At 42.4% G+C, this 21,531-nt stretch overlaps 1 protein-coding gene across 1 annotated transcript in view; it reads right to left on the bottom strand.

Annotated features, from left to right (window-relative positions):
- SV2C (synaptic vesicle glycoprotein 2C) overlaps window positions 1-6,741 on the bottom strand; it is a 146,588-nt gene extending 139,847 nt beyond the window's left edge. Inside the window, exon 1 of the mRNA XM_018566623.1 lies at window positions 6,532-6,741. The gene's annotated coding sequence lies outside the window, so the exon portion shown is untranslated. The remainder of the gene's footprint in view (window positions 1-6,531) is intronic.
- Window positions 6,742-21,531: the final 14,790 nt, after the last annotated feature.

The raw sequence follows: 21,531 nt of genomic DNA on the forward strand, positions 1-21,531 counted from the left end.
AACGTCTGCTGCGCCATGACTGTACAGTATACATGAGGGAAAAGCCATACATTTTTCTTTTTGCTCAAAAGTGAAGGAATTATAGTTCATATCCAATGTTTTTACAAACAGTAAATGAAAACTCCAGTAGTGGTAGCAAACTTCCTTCCTACTGATATGCAAAGTCAGTTCTCAGTGGGTGACCTTGTAGGATGCAGTAATATATTGCAGGAACTCAGCAGGAGCACTAGGTTCTGCTCACCAGTGTGAATCCATCAAAGGTAGAAAGCAGTTTCTAGGCTTGACTGCAGTTCGTGAGCATCCCATTGATTGCATAATGTGCACATATTTTATAATATGATTGAACTAATTTATTATTATTAATTTCACTGACAGGTTGTGTTATATGCACAATAGTGGGATACTCTGAACATGCAGTCCAGCAACCGATTCCTCCGCTTGCGGAAATGTCCATCTGTCACACTACACATTGAGCCCTCCACAACAGGGGTCACCCCTCTCTATGCACCAATGTTTGTTGTTTCTTTACCTCATCTTTAATATACAGTATAGTCTTGAATTGAATTACATAGTTACATAGTTACATAGTATTTGAGGTTGAATATCACAATACTGTATTGCAAATATACAAAATAGTGAAACATTGTATTATATTTATGTTATGGCATTGATATATTGTAATGTATTCTATTGTAGTACACTTGCACTTTACTAATAGAATGCACTTTATCTAAATACAGAGGCACCTTACTGCTATACACATGAGGAAGTCTATATTAAGACCCCATTCTTACATTGAAGAGGGAATAAGATTCTACTAACAAGTACAATAGCTGTTCAAGTGCTTATTACTATCATTATGTTGGAAATACTGTATATTTGGGGTATTTATATTTGTGGTTTTAAATACTTATTTATGGCATAAAGGGTTGATACATGATTAGCTGGTTTTGGCCAGTATAATGGCAGATGAACAAATTTGGTAACCCATGTGTAGAGATTTTATCAGTAAGGTTACTTCTAGAGGTGAGTGGGTGATTTTGATGAACTTTATTTTGTCATAAACGTTTGCCATGGAAATAACATTCTCCTTTAAAGCTAGGAGCACACAGCTGTGGGGCCCCACCCATGTGTAACAAGGCTTTGTTACATAGTCATGTGATTGCCATGTCAACATCATAGCTCTCTTCTTTATCAACAAAGTCGGTGATCATTATTTCAGTGCTGACATGGCTTTGTTGATAAACAAAGGCACACAATTGCTATGACAGTGCTGACAGGGCTATCACATGCCTTTGTTTATAAGCAGAGGTAAGGGTTAGCACTTGGGTTAGAGTTAGCTCAGGATTAGAGTCAGTCCTAGTGTTAGCCCTAGGGTTAGAGTTAGTGCTAGGCAGGGGCGTATCTGCCACGAGGCAAACTAGGCGTTTGCCTTGGGTGGCAGATTTCAGGGGGCGGCGAAAATGCCACCCCCAAAACAGCAAGGCAAGCTGGGCTGTACGAAATAGAGCAGCGTCGGCTGCCTCATCAACTCACGGAGAAGGCGAGGGGGCGGCAAGGAGGAGGAGGCGGGTCCAGTCCCGTAGCTTTTTTTCGGGCGACTTGCGAGGAGGAGGCGGAGGTGCGTAGGAGGTGGCAAGGAGGAGGCGACGGAGCGGGTCCAGTCCCCGTAGCTTTGCTGGGGCGGCTTGCCAGGAGGAGGTGCAGAGGAGGCAGGGCGGAGCAGCAAGCCAGTGCCCTAAGCGCCGGTTGGGTCCGTGAAGAAAAAGAGGGGGGAAGAAATCTTCAGCTGTGCAGGATGGGATGGGGGTCTGTGGCTGTGTGCAGGATAGGGGGTCTGTGGCTGTGCAATGGGAGATCTGTGGCTGTGTGCAGCATGGGGGAGGGGATCTGTGGATGTGCAGGATGGGGGGGGCCATCAGGGGCGTATCCCAATGCCACCCCAAAACCGTTAGGCATTGCTAACATTGTGGTTAGTGCTTTTTGGCCCAACTACAGTTCCCAGCAATTTAAAGCCCATTGCACCCTTAACAGCCACCTTAATTTTGCTTTCCCTATGAACTTCAATATATTTTACAGTTACTGCAATATTTCAGCAAAATGTCCTCAACTAAAGCAAAAACTTCCCCATCCCTAGTTGCTTCTATGCACATAGAGCAAGGGACAGATGTATCTCTACTCTGTGGGGATAGACAATCTCTCATAATTCAGTTATAAGCATGTGAGGAGTAGACCCAACATCGATATGAAGAACTCATCACAGGACAGAGAATAAATGAACCTGCTAAATAAGTTTTATGATCAGCTTCCACTAAGTTTTAAAAAGTTGACATTTCCAAAACATTATGAAACACAATACTCAACTTATTGAGACATTTACCTTTGTGTTTTGAAGTAACACCTATGTAATATAACTGGTATTTTCCACCACATGAGCTTTATGTTATATTCTTCTTTGTACTGTGAACACCTTTGTTTGCAGTATTGCAAACACGCCTCTTTCTTAAACAGTTCATGGGCGATCATATCAGGAAAATTGCCAAGCCACTGCTTTCCCATTTTCCTAAAAATTTAAAATGCTGTCCTTTTCTCTCCCAGTCTAAGTATGATGTACCAAGATGCCGATGCCAAGTCAAGTTTAGGTACTCATGGCAGCTGAATTTAAGAATACATTACACTATATTTTTTTTTTAATGAAATTAAAAAAAAATTTTCTTCAAGAAGTTCATGTTAGAGAAGGCGGTAAGCAATCAATGTATGGCTTAGGCTTAGTTAATGTAAGGGTTCGTGGGTTAGGTGTTACTGTAATGATGCAGTTTATGGGTTAGACTTAGCTTAAGAGTAAGGTTGGGGGGAAAAATTTGCACCAAAACCATTTCTATAGTGTAATAATTTTGGCCTGTGTGTTGCGAGCTTTAGAATCACAGCTCAGTTGCAAGTAGATTTATGTATTTATGATTTTATTAAAAAAAGAACACTGGGAAAAAAAAGGTTCATAAATGAAGATTATCCCAAAAAAAAGAAAATAAATAACTAAGCTACTTCAATAATCCATATTGTACTAGGGAGACTACAGCTGAGCACCCATTGGATCAGATGTTATGGAAACCCACAACAACCAATGCACCATAAACAGTTCCATACACATGTTAGCCTAATGCATTGCTGCATTGCTACCACACAGGAATGTATTTGTTAGAACGAGATTCCCTGGGGTGGAACCATGGCGCACCAGGCTGGCCCTTTGAAATAAATATCACTTCAGTTCCCTTGAGAACACTCAGAAATTATTGCCATTGACTTGTAACAGCAGAATTTGTATATGGGATCAGTAAGCACCACCATCTTTCAAATAGCACATTTACACCTTCCCCACGGAAATTCAAATGTGAAAAGTAGCTTTCCATTTTCATAAATTATTAGAGATAAGAGTGCTGCGCAGAAAAATAAAAGCATAAATGTTCCTTATGTGAGATTATGATCTAAGCTACTTAGCTACCTAAGGTACATCATCACTATCAAATACGTCAAACATAATTCAGTAAAAGAAGTAAAGGCATTAAATACTATAACATAATGTGACAAGTATTGCTGTATAGATGGTATGTCGCATAAACCGGTACAACCAGGTGTACACGATCACGGAGAGATGTACAGTATAGACAGTATACATTTTTAACATTCAAACATAAGACTAGATGGGCCAATAAATCTTTTGCTATCATCAACCGAAATGATCCTACAGCACACCCACCTACAGTATACAGTATACTATACCAAAAGCATATACAGCAGACATGTATATTTGTTTGGCTTGCAGGATTAGATATAACCTTTTTGGGGTTTTTCCTGGACCTTCCATCCAAATTATATGACAATGTGATTGAAAACAGACTAATTGAAGGGGTTCATTAATATAAATGTCTGTGGATATAGGATTTTCTGTCTTTGCAAACAGATCTGTTGTATCCAAATAGGGTTTTGTGTAGTCTGATGTTCCCATGAATGACGTAATGCACACTATTGCCACAGGGCAGGGCTTGCAACTATGATTGTATCCGCATTGTCATGCCTTCAGAATAGTAGTAAAATCAAATATGAATATACCCTATAAAGGGATAATTCTTTGTATATTAACAGGGGTTCAAAATGTATAGAAGTTACATATTTCTTTATGATTCCTAATTCCCAGTACTATAGATATTGATTTACGTGCTGTCATAGTGTTGGCTCTTCTGTATGACTCCACTGAAATGTTACTATATGCACTATCATAAATTGATCGTCTGAAATTATATATTCAGATGAACCCTAATTAGCACCTGAGCATTCTCTTTAGCAAACACACCTGAGCAATCCCAATCAATCCATGTATTATCTTGTTACACAAACAACAGGTGTACATACAATCAGTTAAAATAAATGTTTCATAATGTAAAATGAACAATGCATGCTTGTATCATGCTGCTCACGATGAAAGATTTTTTTCTTTAATGTATTGTGACTGCTGTTATTTTCTCAGTAGTAAACCACATGTGTAATATACTGCAGAGCTCAGTCAACTAGTCATTTAGTAGGAGCAGATTACACAGCAGTGTGTGAATAGTCTAATTGGTAATAATAAGATGTGATGGAACCAGTGCACACCCAGTCTGTGAAAACTGGCAATACGGGGTTTCCCAATATAGCTAAAATAGAAAGCAGGAATTTTTTTATGATTACCCTTCAGCATCACAAAAAATGTGCTATTTGTCTTTATTATATTTCTTTACAATGTAAGAACCACACGCATACACACACCCCATTTTATTTATTTACTATGGCTATTTATAATTATCTGCTGAATTACTTTAGTTATCAAATATAAATGGAGTGGTGGATAGGAAAAAAAAAAGAATAGAATGCTCCAATGTAGTAATTACAGAGTAGCAAAAATAAAAGTATTGTAACATATCTTTAATATAGATTTAACATAACTTTTCTCTCCTCCATCAACAACTGAAAGGATAATTTTCTAATTATGTTATTTGATGCCATACTACTAAACCTGCATCTAATTCAATGATCCACACAGGTCAATGGGAGATTTAAAAAAATAAGGGGTGGGGGCTGGGGGGAGTGAAATAGGAAGAAAGGGAGCTGTTAAAAAAATCCCTTTAACCGATTGGGTGTTAGCATTGCGTAAAATGTACATTGCTTCAAAGTAGGGGGTCCCAACCTCTTTTTATACCAGAGGGGCGCTGACGCAACATTTTTCTAATCTGCAAATATTTTACGCAATTGTATTTGCAAGAGAATGTTTAGAATTTGCAAAAATAAAAAAGCTTGTAATTCCTAAACTAGCTTTTCTCATTCCCAACTTAATTTTTGCAGAGAGCGAGGCAGTGGTCTAAACTGAGAAACCGCTACACTGTGACAAAATGATAAATGTAACTTTCCTTACATTTAGAATGATTGCACATCAGTTACTACTGTCAAGTTTCTTAAGTAATACAGTACATGGTGCCATTGTACAATGTAGGAACCACACACACACATACACACACCCCCATAGTATTCTTGTGCCTGGTTAGACTCAACTCTCTGCACTGCAGTTCACTGCAGATTATCCTGTTCTTGTCTACTAAGAAGGGGTGGGGGGGGGGGGGGGTGGAATGAATTTATTGTTTGGATCCAGCCAGTCTGCCTAGTATTACCTTTGCGGGAAGAGCGACTACTATCAATCACAGCGCACCCTTTGACGCACACTGATTCTGGTAATGAGATTTTGCTTGCCCTGACACTCTGCATTTGGCTCACTGTGCAGTTGTTTGACAAATGACAGCTCTTGGGGATGACTCAGACTCCGCAGAACCAGCAGGTCTCGTTTAACCCCTTCATTGCCAGAGGGACCTTGAGCAAGATGCACTGCAGCTGATGGAGGCAGTGAAGAGCGGAGACATGCTAGTTCTGCAGCAAGCCTCCTGCACTTTGAGCCAACTACTGCAATAAGTTATCATCTCCTGAGCAGCTGACAGCAAGGCAAAAAAAAAAAAAGCAACAACCAAAATGTAGTAAGCCATAGAAACAAATCGCTGTTCATTATTTGGACCTCTTCCAACTGATGGGCTTACATAGCATGTAACTTTATCATTCAATATGTGTACTACTGACCACTCTGCAATCACCTGCATATACATGTGTGGCAGAACCTAGAATGTTTGCAAAACCAACACTTTCAGTCCACCAATTCCATCACAATGCAATCAGGTTCTAAAAACTACAAAATAAGTTGCATGGCAAATGAGAATTAGTGATACAGTAGATGCATGCAAGCAGTATAAAATATTAACTCATCATGCTATGAAACACACTAAAAATACATAATTATTACTTGGTAGAGTGCTATAAGGAATCAGTTGGAAATGACAGCTGCAAAAAAAGTTACCAAGTTGTCCCTAGCAAGGCAGCACTCATTGCCTGGGGAAGCCCCAAGCCTTGCAAGTGACAGCAGCAGCAGTTGTGAAAGAGTTCCACTGGCCGTGTACTTACCTCTGTCCAGCCTGCTCTCCACTCAGCAGCAGCTGTGGAGTCTCTGCACAGGGAGCTGTCCGCGATCTCAGTGCTGAAAGGGCCACCGAATAGGGAGGACTAGAACATTGGGTGGATCTTACGCTGCAGTTCTATTCTGCTGCAGTGCTGAATAAGAGTAAAGAAGGAACAAAGTCTTTCAGTCACACACACACATAGCTTTTTGTAGTGGATAACCCAGGAGGTAAAGGCGTACAGATGAAATGAACAGGGAGGGAAGATTGGTGGGGAATCAATAATTGAAAAGGCTGGGAGTGGAGTGGGCAATCCCAGCTCGTGCTAGGAAGCAGCCAGGAGCAGCTGTGGGGGTGGAGAGAATGCGGGCAGATGGGGGTTCTCCGCTGTGCTTGAATGACAATGGAGCATCTAGCATGTTTCCAGCGTGGCTTGTGACATTTTATAGGAAGGGTCAGACAGAGTTAAGAAGTGCAGGATTCCCTTGTGTGTATACACAATCAATTCTCCCAATTCTCCTGTGCTTAGTGTGTGGGGCAATAAAGTGTTCTGAGATTGGAAGAACAAGTTACAGAGACAAAGGCTGCAATGGAAGAGAGCACAGCCAGAGAGTGATTACATGTGCAGCCGGCTGCTTACCATTAGCTCCTCCTAAGGTAGCGCTTCTACTACATAGAGCTGTGGAACTGATAGGATTTGTAAACAACAGGAAGTTTTAATATGAAAGTCATTCTGAAATAAGAACTATCCCATGTTTAATATATTACTGACTGCCTCGTGATGGCACAAGGTGCAACTCATTTCTCTAGCTCCTCCTAAGAAAGTGCTTCTTCTACAGAGAGGTGCAGAAGTGATAAGATTTGTAAACTACAGGAAGTTTTACTATGAAAGCCATTATAAAGTAAGGACTATCACATGATTAATATATTACTGAGTGTTTCATGATGGCACACTGCAGGGGGACTGACCATTCGGGCCCGAGGGCCCGCGGCCGCGACGGGGCCCGTCACTGAGTCCCCGCTGCTCTTTTATCCAATCGCGGAGGTGCTGAGGGCACGGCTGTTCAGTTCTGAGTGCCTGGCTCCTCTGCTACCATGTAGCAGAGACAGCTCGTTCTGGACCTACTCTAGCTCACTCACTGTGTGAGGGAGGGGAGGAGTCAGGAGCCTCTACAGCTAGAGGGATGCCGGGGATGCTGCTTGTCTGTAACGTGTGAAGGGGCCATGGGGGCAGAATAGAAGGAAGTGTCCCTGGACCTGCAAAATCTCAGCCCTGCACCAGAAACAGAGAACACCTGTCTGACGTTCTCCCACAGCTCTTCCAGCACATGAAAAGCCACCATAACATCTACATTCAGGTACTGCTGGATAATAATGATGATGATGAGCAGTTGTTCTGCACTTGATATATTCAATGGCTGGCAGAGCCCGTGGTCCTGTTTTTAGCCTGTGATTGATTGACCTGAAATATTTCACATGATTTGCAGTGTTTGAGTTCAGTTGTTGTTCGTAGAGCTAAAGTCCAAACTCTTCTTTTTAATAAAGAAAAAAAGTTAAAATTGCTCTTTTTTTTTTTTTTTTGCTGTTTGCATTTCCTTGGAGAGATTACCCTTCACTTTCCATCCTGCAGACAAGACAGGAAGTAGGGCTAGTTCACACCAGCCCCAGTGCGTTCCAGCCACACACCAGCCCCAGTGCGATTCGGTGCTGGAACGCAGTGGATCGCATCCCGGCCGGCTCACTGCGTTCTGGGGCCTAAGGAGGCATGGCGGTGCATTGAAGTCAACGAAACCGCAGCCACACACCTTGGTGTGCAGGGCGAACGCCTGCACCGTAATGCGTGGAACATAAATGCCTGTGTTCCGGTTCAGTGCGATCAGAAAAAATGCTGCATGTACTATTGTGTTTTTATCGCATCGGACCGAAACACAGGAATTGATATGCCACGTTTTCTGATGTGGGCAATCGGATTGCGGCCGGGAGGGGGGGCGTGGCTGCGGTGCCATTGACATCAATGCACCGCCATGTCCCCTCCCGCCCCAGTACGCAGTGAACCGGCTGGCATGTGATCCAGTACGTTCCAGCACTGAATCGGGCCAGAACGCACTGGGGCTTGTGTGAACTAGCCCATAAGGGAAATTGTCTTTTAGCCTTCATTCACAGTAAGCATTTTGTGGTGCTTTTTCTGCCAGAAAAAATACTCATAAAAGCCCCCCAAAAAAACCCCATTCATTTCTATGTCCATGTTCACATCTATAGCTGGAAAAAAGCACATGAGGTTCTTTTTGGCTGATTTTGTACTTCTTGGCCCCATAGACTTCAGTTTTGTGCATTTTTGCACGTTTTTACATGTGTTTAACCGCTTGCCGTCCGCTCATTGCAAAAAAATGGACGGACGGCAAACGCCCATTGGCGGGTTGCCGTATTTAAACAGCTTTTTTTTCCTGCTCGCACGCATGGGCAGAAAAAAAAAACAGTTGAATGTAAACAGCCGCTACCGGCTGTTACACATACAAGCGATCGGAGGCTCTATAGCCGTCCGATCGATTGTATGTGCTGCCATGCACGCCACCCCCCCTCCCGCAGTACCGCCGTCCCACCGCCGCCCACCCTCCTCTTCAATCCCAGGCTCCGCTGCCCCATCTGCGGCCCAGGACCAGCTCGGAAGGGCGTCAGGAGGAAGATGGGAGGGAGTTTAGCATCTTCCTCCTTGCTGATCTCCCTCCGACATCTGAACGCAGAAGGATGTGTAATACATCACTTCCGCATTCCCCTGTCAGTCATCTCGCTGCTATTGCCAGAGAGAAGAAGCTGATGAAGCAGATCTCTACACTGCGGACTTCAAGTGGTTAATGCCTGTTTTTCCATTTACATCAATGTTTCACAATCTGCTCACAAAAACATGCAAATTAATGCACACATGTCAAGCACGCATTAAAATGCGCAAAAAAAAGTGCACAAATGTGGTACACAAAACGCGCATATTTGATATCACTCAGGTGTGAATGAGGGCTTAGACAGTTGTCACTGCAATGACTGGAAGACTTTTCCTTTGCACAACTTCCTGTTCTGGTGGCAGCTCAAAAGTTTGGATTTTCTCTTCCTTTTAGACGCAGTAATAGCGATCTTCAGGACCGATAGAGAGAGTGAAGCTCCCAGCAGGATCCCTAATATGGGACTTTTTTAGGGAAACCTCAGGTGTAAAAATAATTGGAAGACTTCAAATGAATGGCAACGCAACGTACCTCCCGCATCAAAACGAAGAGTAGGTGGGATTACGTGGTAGTTTGTGATTAAAACACTGACAGACACACAATCACAGACACAATCTCACACACTCACAGACATTCTCACACACACATACACACTCCCAAAAATTGCATTGCATTGCTTGTACAGCTCCCTTGCGCACCCTGTAGAGGTGCCGGAAACCAGAATGTGACGTCACTCCAGGCACACAAGGGAGCTGTAAGCAATGCATGTATGGATGAAGCTCCCTCGCGACCATACCTCTAGGCCACCCCACCTCAAGCTGACACTCGGCACCAGGCAGCATATTTTGAATGGCTGCTTGGTGTGAGAACTGACAGTGCTGCGCTATGGGGGAGGCAGAGGAGCATCTCACCTAGAAAAGTGGAAGTCATGCAACGTGCCACTGAACACGGGGTCGCAACCCACTTTTGGGTCACAACCCATCAGTTGAGAACCACGGGCTTACACCATATTGTTTTGCCTCCCTCCTAACCAATATTGTAGAAGGTAAAGTAAAAGTCTCTTTTTTTAAAACAGAGCTAAGCTTATACTTTTTCAATGTATTTTTTGGCGATAGATAACATAAGTGCTTAAATATGGCTTTAAATTAAAAGAGAAGTATGGGGTAACCTTACCGCACATACTGGAGCTGGGGGGCAGAGGTTTGCAAACCTCCCTTGCAATATGCGCTCAAACCCTTGCTCCAGTCTTGCTCGGTCAAAATAGCCAAATCAAAAAAATTCTGCCATTTAGCTTGCTTTCCAAATTGTATATATTGTTCTAGATTTGTAATATTCTCCTCCCAATTCCCCTGCAATCCACCTTTTAGTGAATAATTTCTGTAACACCAGAATGTATATAAGAGCGGGGCTTGTGGGTGGGGCTTGTATATGGGCGGAGCACAGGGGGGCCCCATAATCTCATATTGCCCGGGGGCCACATGCATTGTCAGTCCGCCCCTGGCACACTGTATAATTAGCAATGTACAACTCATTTCTTTAGCTTTTCCTAAGATAGTGCTTCTATTACAGGGAGCTGCATGAGAGATTTTTAAACTACATGAAGTTTTACTGTGGAAGTCATTCTGAAATAAGGGCCATCACATCATTTCTTTAGCTCCTTCTAAGATAGTGCTTCTACTACAGAGTGTTGCAGAAGTGATAGGATTTGTAAACTACAGGAAGCTATAATATGAAAGCCATTCTGAAATAAGGACCATCACATCATCAATATAACACTGACTATCTCATGATGGCACAATTTTCAACTCATTTCGTTAGCTCTTCCTAAGATAGTGCTTCTACTACAAAGAGGTGCAGAAGTGATAGGATTTGTAAACTACAGGAAGTTTTAATATGAAAGCCATTCTGAAATAAGGACTATCACATCATTATTATATTATTAACTGTTTTATGATGGCATACTGTATAATTAGCAATGTGCAATTCATTTATTTAGCTCCTGTTAAAGTGACACTAAACTCAGGAGTTAAATCTTAGAAATGCATTCAAGTACCTGAACTATTAACAATGTAGCTTATTTGTGTATCACTCGGCTGTAGATCATCAAATCATCTCTGAATTGGTGCTGACACTGTCCTTCCTTCTGGAGGATGACTATGTTTGTTTCCCATGGTACCTGTGTGTGTTGTAAAGTAGCCACTACAAGTCATTACCTGCCGCATGGCTTTCTGATTGGCCGGGAAGCCAGCTCCATATTCCCTTGCAGTACTGCCAGTCAGAGGAAATCACATGTCATCACATCTTTTGCAGGTCCATTCACCTGCATTAGATGTGGAGACGCAGAAAGACATACCACAGCCAGAGTGGAGGAGGAGAGAGGTGAGCACTGACTGCTGTGGGACCAAGGATCAGGTGAGTATATCTTCTGTATTCCAGCCCCTAGACAACAACCAGCAGTCAACCCTTGCAGTGCAGGGGTAGCACCACTGCAAGGGCTAATTTTGTTAATAGCTGGAGTATTTAGGAATACTGAAAGATGTGAAGTACAGACAACCAAAGTTGCAGATAACTAACTACAGCAGCGTTCAGTATTTTTGACTTGTCCAGATGCCAAGCCACTCTGATCAGGCTAAACTCTGATGCATGTGGGTGGTATTGGAGCTATCCTCTAAGTCCTACCTCCATGCAGTCCTATTAGCTATGGCAGATGGTCTGCCTCATTGGTCTATAGAAAAGGTCAGAGGACAGAGACAATATTGAGCAATATAAGAAAGTTCTGAAGCTTTGTCACATTACAATGGCATGGCATTAGGACAAAGCAGAGAATACTGAACTAATATCCAAGATAAACAAATATCTAAGGTATCCTTAATTGAATCTTGTTGTGCTTTGTGTTTTTCTTCCAGATCTGTGCAGTAACCCAGCATGAAACTTTATCTCTTTGCAGGACTTCCTGTAATAAAGACCAGTCACTGCTGCTCTCTCTCCTTGTGCAGGGAGACTGGTCTTGTATCCGCCCACTTCTGTAGTTCTCTGCTGGCAGCCTGTAGTGGGTGCACCTGTTGGGTCCCTCCCACAGCTCTGCCCCCTGTACAGGCTAGGTGAACCAAAATAATGACCTCTGCACTACTTTCACAATGCAATATCTGGGTTTTAAAAGGCATTTTTCTGCTCAGGTAGATGTTGCAGCAGTAAGAGGAGAGTTATCGGCTCTGCTGTCACTCCGCATACAACTATCCGCAATCCTTCTACACCACACTAGTGTCAGTGAATTCCAAGAATCAGCCCACAAACTACTGTATATGCAGGCAGAGAGCTCATATGAGTTGCAGTCTGACAGAGCATGCCTATGTGTTCAGAAAGATGCATAGGCCCTGCCAATCCCTCCCACCATCTCTACAAGTGATCAGTCTGCATGACACCATGACAGTAATTAGTTGCCTTATCTCCACAAAGATGGGGGGACAGACGGTAGCACTCACTACATAAAAGGGATTTTTTTTTAAGTAGGCTTTGATTGTATTATCAAATCAACTCTAGTATGTATTCCTATTACAATGCTGATGTTATACTAGTATAGTATATGCTGGGACTTTACAACTCCTTTAAGAAGGACATATTACTTTTTAATGGGGGATCATGCGAACTGGTAAGCGGTCCAAAGGTCCCTTAACTAGTTCAGTTAAAGTTCATTTTTTTAATAAAGACTGAAAAGATAAACTATTCTTTGAAAAATTGCATTTTGGCAGAGCGGCATGGCCAGAGTGTCCCAGGTTGCCAAGAGTCGGGCGGGGAGATGTGTAGGGGCCATCAACATGTTCCAGCCTAGCTCTTAGCAACCTAGGACACTCTGGTTGGTGTCCTGCCCGGCTCCTGAAAACCAGTGATGTCACTGGTTGCCAAGAGCTGGACCTGACTCCAGCCACAGCGTCCATCTCACACCCTCAACCGCCCGCCAGCCATAGCCTCCATCTTGCACAAGAACCCCACTGCCCGTGTACTGTTGCAGGTGGTAAAAAGGCTAAGTACACCACTGGTTTTAAAACAGTAAGCGCTATGGGTCTCCTAGTGTATGGTGGAAAAAACAATAATAAATTATTGGTAAATAGTATAGGGATGTGTGTAAAATATAAATAAATATATATCTCTAGATAAACAAAGTGACCATCCTTTTGTGAACAATAAAGCAAATATGAAATGTAATGAACAAAAAAAAAGGACAAAAATTGATAAATAAATAATTATGTCAGCAATAAATGAAATGTCTATATAAGTTGATAAAAATGTTTAAAATAAATGTGAATAAATATATTTACATACTAAACCGTGTGTTCGTGATTTTATCCGGTGTGTTAGTATACACATATCTGCACCTATCGTCATCTATGGTACACTAGTAAAGGTGCACTAATGTGTCGTGAGCGTGTCCTAAACTTTCTAAGTACACCACTATCTGTAGCTAAAAGAGAGCTAAACCAGAAAAAATTGTCAGGCCCCAACATCCAAACAACCATAAGAGATATCTCACTGACCACTGTACATCTGCCTGTGTGTAGTGGACCTAAAAGAGGTTGATTTTCTAAAAGCAAATAGCCAGTTCACTTTAAAATGGAATTTGCAGGGGAAGTTTCCCTTATCTTGGTTATTATGGTGAAATATCACATTGTAAAGAATACCCAATTACATGCAAGGAAAATAGAAAAACAGTATTTTTGTCTGCACATGATTATATGATGGAAGTCAGCAGAGCTTCAGCTTAGTAACCTAAGGGATAAGTCTCCTGTTTGCCTTTAGCAAATCGACCCCAAAGTATCTAAAGACCCTTGTCTCATTGGGGAAATTTACCTTCCTTTCCTGTCCCATTGCCACAATAAAAGGGTCAAAGCAAGGGAAATCCCCTCTTACACCAGTGTCCCTACAACAAGTTCCTGCATTGGAGGATTTCTCCATAATCACACAACAGCCAATCCAAACTCAAGCATTTAAGTCTTGAGAAAGAACCTGGAGCTGGAGAGTTAATGGGCAATTGTCTGAGCTAGCAGAAAACAGTTTCAATTTGTGTTTGCAAATGGTGTTTTTTCTTGCATGTATTTATCTTTGCTTCTCTAGTAAGCTGAACATTGCAGCAATTCCCACTGCTCACTGCTATGTTGTAAATAGAGGTCAGAGAACACTATGTCTAGACCTAGCTAGAACTGGTCATTATTACAATTGCTATTTTGCTTAAGTTTATGATGTCATTGAATGTTAGCATGTGTTTTGAAATTCCATATAAAGATGTATTTCTATTTGCCTATGATCATTCTTTATTGGATCACTCAGACTGTGCATGGCTTTCTATAAACATACATCTTTTAAAATAATAAGGTTTGCTCTCTCTTTCCATTTAAACAATTAGAGAAACAATATAACACAGTATAACAAGCCCTTATTTAGTTCTAGTAGAGGACAGTCAGCTTGGGAAGCTTGAAATATAGCAGATTATTGGCTCAAGACAATCTACATGTCTTTACACACAATGGAGTTTGATCAATTCCATGCAGCCGTAAAGGGAATTGCAAAACTGCTGAGGTACTGCTGCGGTTCACAGTCAGAAGTGGAAACACCAAATACATATAATTTGATGCTATAATATTGGGAGCTGTATTGACTTCTATGTGCTACCTGTCAATGGTTCCATTAACTGGTCTGTACAGCTAGCTGGCACTTGTGCTGTGATGTACCCGGACAGCTCAGGGAAAGCATTGAAAACTGAGCGGGTGTGCTTCAAATCTGTTCTGTTCTGATGTCTGTAATTTTATGTAAGAGTTGGGGAAGGTGAATAGGGAGAGAAAAGGCTGTGCAAAAATGCAGCTTATAATTACAGCTTCACTTTACAGTGTATGGAAACCATAACAATGGAAATCTCTTATTTGCTTCCTTTTGGTTTCCAAAAAAATTTCTATTGAAAGTGTTCTGTTTGGTAAGTGAAAAAAAAACCTTGTTGATCCTGCCTGAAATCCACAGCTGTCCTTTGTCCTATTCACTCTGCAATGTTAGCTCAAGCAGTGTTATCAGCCCTGTTAAGTTCAGTGAATTTCAGAACACCTCCTACTTTGTTATAGAGATGAGGAGATTGGGTGGTATTCTGTAGTACTAAAACACTTCTTGTTCTAGAGTGACAACACTGCTTCTCCATAGACACAGTACAGTGAATAAGCGTTGTCACCCTAGGACAGGAAGTGTGTTATTGGCAGCATTGCCTGGTGAAAATAATTAGAATAAAAGCAAACAGAAAACGTATAAAACCACCACATCTAAAGAAATGGCAAACTGCAATATATATGTAGCCCGTATATAGAGGTATGTACGTGCTACTGCAGTGACTTGTGGTTTCGACTGCAAACAGTTAAGTTGCCTCTGTGTGTCATATGAGGCGAGGACGTATGGGGATTGTAGTGCAGAGCTGACACTGGAACATTGAACAAGAGCTCTCTGAAACTGCAACTCCCAGGATGCTTGGCACGAAGAAGGAGAGGGACTAGGGGCTGTGGAGCGTGGGCAGTCGGGGACAGTCACCTGAAGCAGACGGACCTGAGACATACTGTGTGAGCTAAGACTGCATGTCACAGAGCTGTGTGGTGCCCACTGACGAACAGGGACACACAGGCTTTGTGCAGCACTGTATGGAGAGACTGATGTTCGCCTGCTGAGACGAAGAGACAGTAATCGAGCGCCTGGGCGGAGATCTAGTGACGCGGCAGCGGCGGGGATATTGCGGCCTAGTCGCACGGCCAATCCAGCCATAGTAGTGATCCAGTCAGCCCAGCTGAGCATGTGGAGACAGACAGAACCAACGGAGATCATTGCCTGGTGCCTTAGATGACCCTAGATGAGCGGAAATGTACTGAGAGAGATCCTAGATGACTTCACCTTCTTCACAAGTGGCGGTCGGAAGAAAGAGGGACGTTCATCTGTTGCCTGGGAGTGGTGAGAGGCCTTTGGCCATTGTGACAATGCACTTTTCTAAATCTGCTACACAGCATGGGCCCCAACGTTGGCTAGCCTCTGACAATACTACTGGCCAGTTGTTTAGAGTGGGTGTGATACTTCTAAGGGGTGATATTACTATTGATTTTATCTAGCCCAGTCTCTGGGCAGTCTGGCACTGCAGATTTCTGTGCATGTAATAGATTGCCATGGTTACTGAGTGTCAGAGTGCCTTAGCCTGTCATTGATTGTATTGTATGTGATTGGTGAGCCACTAAGTGCCTTGTTTTATATTACACAGTCATTAAACCCATTACAAAACCCTTTAAAGGTGTGTTGGTGTGCTGTGGATCCACCTTTAAGCGGTACATCGGTGCAGGGGGAAAGAAAGACCCGCTACAGCCAGCGGCTCCTGCGGGGGTAGCGCTACATATAAAATTTTAAAGTTGGAATTAGGCATACTGTAAAGCTTTCTCAAGAATAATGATACTATTTTATGTGTGTTGATTTAATATGTGTAACATTTTCTATAATACATAAAGATTACAGTTCTTCTTCTTATTAATAATGAAACAATCACTAGCTCACACCAGTAGTGACTAATAATCATGATATGAATTACCCTTAGAACACTAGGTAGCAATGTGTGTTTAACCCATAACAAACATTGTCAGGAAGTGGATGCAGTCACACTTACAGATGCAGGGTTTTCATTTAGCAGAACATTGTAATTTGTGTGCTAGCATTTTACAAATTAGATTGAGGACTACACAAGTAGTCAAGGTAATGAAGGGTGAAATTAATTTTTCATGTCTTGTAAGAATGGCACTGGCTGGAGAGTCGTTTTCTGCTCTTCTGTGATACTGTACAGCTGACCAGGCAATCTCTATTGCTAGAATACAGATAAAAACTAACCTATGCTGTGTGTTCCAATGCTACTGAAGATAAAACAGAAGCTAAATAGCAGTAAAATGTTACCACAGATTTCACTGAGGGCATTTCAATAGCTGCAAAAAATATGTACAGTACCTACTCCAAAAAAATTTGTGTACCTTTAGCAATAAAACCCTGCTGGATCATTGGGTTCTCCTGCCATTCCCTGTGGTGATCCACATTAACAGGACCCGACAACTCACATGTACACCAGTAGTGATACAAAGGGCATTATTAAGGCTGGAATAAGCCCATGGAAACAACAGTAACAAGGTTGACCCAATATTATCCACAGGAACAAAGTTACAACAAGGTCTATGATGTTCATTCCCTTTTATCGTCTGCGAACGGCCTTACCAAAACATACTAAGCGGATGAGAGGGGAAGTACCCTGCTAAAAGCAATGAAACACCACAGTAATATACCTAAAGAAGAACCTTTAATTATAGATACTTGTAATCCATGGATAAAGGGAACTCCCTACAGTGTTTCAAAACAGAGCTCCACTGGTGGCAGCAAGTTTCCAGGAGCAGCAAACAAGTATAAAATATGCAGAGGTAGTCATAAGGCTCCTCACCACACAGATGCTGCTCAGATGTCATCTTGACAGCAGTCAATCCAATGATGGGTGCTCTGGCAGGCTGGTTAGAGTTGGATACTGTCACATGACTAGTGATGAGACCTTTTTACACAGAAATCGATTTCAGTACAAAGAACGTTTTCCTAGCAAATAGGAAAAGTAGTACTGCAGATGGTAACGGTCAAGGATTCTTGAACTGCATCACACCACAAACAGAGTATCCTTGTGAAAAAAAGTACTGTATGTTCCAGACCTAGACGGAAGCCTTCTATCAGTGAAAACCCTTGCTAATAACGGTCTCACAGTTCAATTCCGAGGTGATGAATGTACAATCAGAAACAATAAGCAAATACTCGCAAAAGCAAAATTGGATGAACACCTATACAGACTCATCACTGCAGATGAACAAGTCAAAACAGCCACTCATAATGCACACAATAAATGTATCCATCTATGACACAGATGACTAGGGCACCTGAAGCCCAGAAGCCATAAAAGACATTATAAAGAGAAGCTTGCTCCTTACATGCAAATGCTGTATGGAAGCAAAGGCAACTCGTATCCCACTTCCCCATGCCACTGAAGGAAAAACAACCCACCCTTGGAGCTCATACACAGTGACATGTGCGGACCAAGGAAAAGTGGCGTAACAACCTTTATTCCTTTATTCCAGGAATCAAGATCCCTGTATTTATTCCAGGAATCATGAAGACAGATGGATATACATCCTAATTTATGTTGATGACATTATAACCTGCTTTGAAAAAGAAGGAGACTATAGTCAAATAGTTTACAAACTAAAACAAAACTTTGAAATTAAATAGCTAGGAAACATCAGTCACTATCTGGGAATTCAAATAGAGAAGAAGATGGAAGCTATCTTCTCAACCAAAGTCAGAAAATTGTAGACATTTTGGAACAATTCCACCTGCAAGTTGCACAGGAAGTAAAAACACCTATGGAACCAGGCTACCAAAAGAGCAATGAAGCAGATAACATGCTACCCAACAATTACATGTACCGCAGAGCAATCGGAAAGCACTATTCATTGCCACTGTGACAAGACTAGACATAGCGGTAGCAGTGGGCATACTCGCTAGAAAAGTAGCAGCACTCTGTCAGCGTGACTGGAACGCAGTACAGAGGGTAATGCAATACTAAAAACTGGACAATTCGGATGAAGCTATGACTACCAGCAGCATAAAATCCAAAACTAGTTGGATATGCGGATGTTGATTGGGCTGTAGACTGCACAGACCTCAAATCCACAAGTGGTTATATCTTCCAATACGGGGAAGGAACCATAAGTTGGTCTAGCTGAAAGCAAAACAACTGCTGCACTTTCCTCAACTAAAGCTGATTACATAGCAGCAGCACATGCTTGTCAAGAAGTAATATGGATTTGCCAGCTTTTAATGGACATGGGCTTTACATGTCAGACCCCATCCCAATCTTTAAAGATAACTGGGGATGTAGAAAGCTGGCACAATCAGAAAGGTTCAACCCTAGAACCAACCACATTGACGTGAAGTATCATCTGCTAAGGGGCACTCGAGCAAGCTATTATCGACATGCAATATTGCTCATCAGAAGAAATTAATGCGGACGCACTCACCAAGTCATTGCCAAATGATCGTCACAGTTTCCGCCAAGAGAAGATAGATGTAATATAGCAACACATATGCTATTGAGAAGGGGTGTTGGAAATACAACAGCATTTATTGTAACTATGTATTTTAAGCACTAGATGGTGCTGTAGTGCAATGTTAGTCTCTATGCTTATGCATGTTTTATCTATGTTATATGCAGGAAGTTCTATCTGTATATATGCAATTGGTGGAGGTGCCCTCCGCACACCTTTCAGCAGTCCCGGCCAACAATCAAATAAATGGTGCTCGAAGTAACTTCACGGATGGCACCGTGCAAAACAACATCTCCTGCTAAGCCAGTAAAACCTAATTCAGCATTCCTCAAGATCTCAGTGCTTCATCTAAACACATAACCAACAGATACAATGTAGGCTGCACTGTTACGGCTGGATGATGGTGCCTCCTCTCCGCAGGGCTTTACTCTCTGAGCCCACTGCACAGTCCTTTCTCCCTGCTCTGCCTTCAATGCGGCTCATGTCCCCCTTTCTCCCTGTCTATACAGTCACTCTCTATGGAGTTCCCTGAAGCTCAACGTATTGCTGAGTATTTACGCGCATATACGGATGTTTACGCGCATATACGTACATACGCTTGTATAGTGCATTACAATTTCTATTACGAATGATGCATTCTGGGTTTGCATATAGTGCACGCATATACGCACAAACGCGCGTATATGCATATACATACGCGCGCATATACGCAATATACAATTTCGCTCTTGCGTTGTGTGTGAATGAGGCCTTAAGAGGTGGCCAGATAAGGTAAACGTTTAACTCAAATTGTAAATGTTCTATGTGGTGTCAATTCCTTCTGTCTTGCTGCCCTAGGTCCTGGCCAAAGAGTGCCTTCTGATAAATATGGCCCTGATATAACAGGATGTACTCATGATCCAGCCGATGCAGTATATTTAGGTAAAACATAAAATGCAATATGCAAAGCCTGTACTAATTATGCTGCCTAACAAACTCAGGAATGTCTGAAGCATCCACACCATGGTGGGAGATAGTGGACAGGCTACACAGACGAGGATTACAGAATATCTAAACCTAAAATGTATTATATTGTTGCTTACCAATTCTTAGATGTATGTGGCTACAGGAGTAGTAGACAGTGATCATGTGGCTAATTTTTTTATTACTGTCAAGTCAAACAAGAAAGTGACAGAGCAATCCTCAGACTGCAGCATCACTTCCCGCACTGCCAGCCCGATGGAATGCAAGCACTGTCCCTTGGGTGCAGCAATGGCTGTCAGACGCTCTACCTGCCTACAGTTCCACCCTGCTTAAGAAAAGAAGTCCTCAGTATTACATTACAGAAGCAGACATACAGTATATACTGGATGGCCTAAGAAGGGCTGTTGTTTGACCCAATATGGGCTTAACTCCCCCTTTTGTCACCAGGCCATCATGGTAAAAGCTTGATTGTAACTTGTTCTGCCATGCTTTGATGTTGTTCTAGTAGCAGTTGTTTAGGCTTAGTCAGATAATGCACATAGTGAGGCCAGCATTCTCAGTATTACTGATCCAAAAAGGCATTCCACTGAACTCGTACAGACCGAGAGTCAGTCTTTTCCCTGCCTTGTTTTTCTTAATAGGAACTTGCCTATATACTCTAGCTAAATCTAGTGAAGAGATGTAAGATGCCTGCCCCAACACTATCGAGGACTCCACCTGCGATGCATCACAATGGGTATAACCATTCAACCTGCTATAATGCACACAGAAGTGTATGCTACCATCTTTGTTCTTGGCGAGGACAATGGCGCAGCCCAGGAACTTGGGCTATCTCGGATCACTCCTCCTTACAACATTTTTCTCAATAAGCCCTTGACCTCTTGGCAGTGAGCTAGGGGAATGTTCCAATATCTTTCCCTTATAGTTGCAGCTACCCCGGTACTTATAGGATGGTTGAGAGCCAGGGTACAGTCATAGTTCTCCGGTCCTCTGGAGAAAACAAGCACATGCTTCAAGACTAGTTTTAGTTACCTTTGTTGCTCCAGTGTTAACTCTTGGTCAGGAAGGGAAAGATGCTCCACTAGCTGTGGGGATCATCTAAATCATTATCATCAGGACCAGTGGCGTAACCAGAGTGGTTATGGGCGCCCGGGGCAGACATTTCCCCCCCCCCCCCCCCCATATTCTATAAAAATCCCCCGGAAC

Source organism: Nanorana parkeri, unplaced genomic scaffold, assembly GCF_000935625.1.
Source record: "Nanorana parkeri isolate BGI_ZX_2015 unplaced genomic scaffold, ASM93562v1 scaffold964, whole genome shotgun sequence".
NCBI classification, from domain to species: domain Eukaryota; kingdom Metazoa; phylum Chordata; class Amphibia; order Anura; family Dicroglossidae; genus Nanorana; species Nanorana parkeri.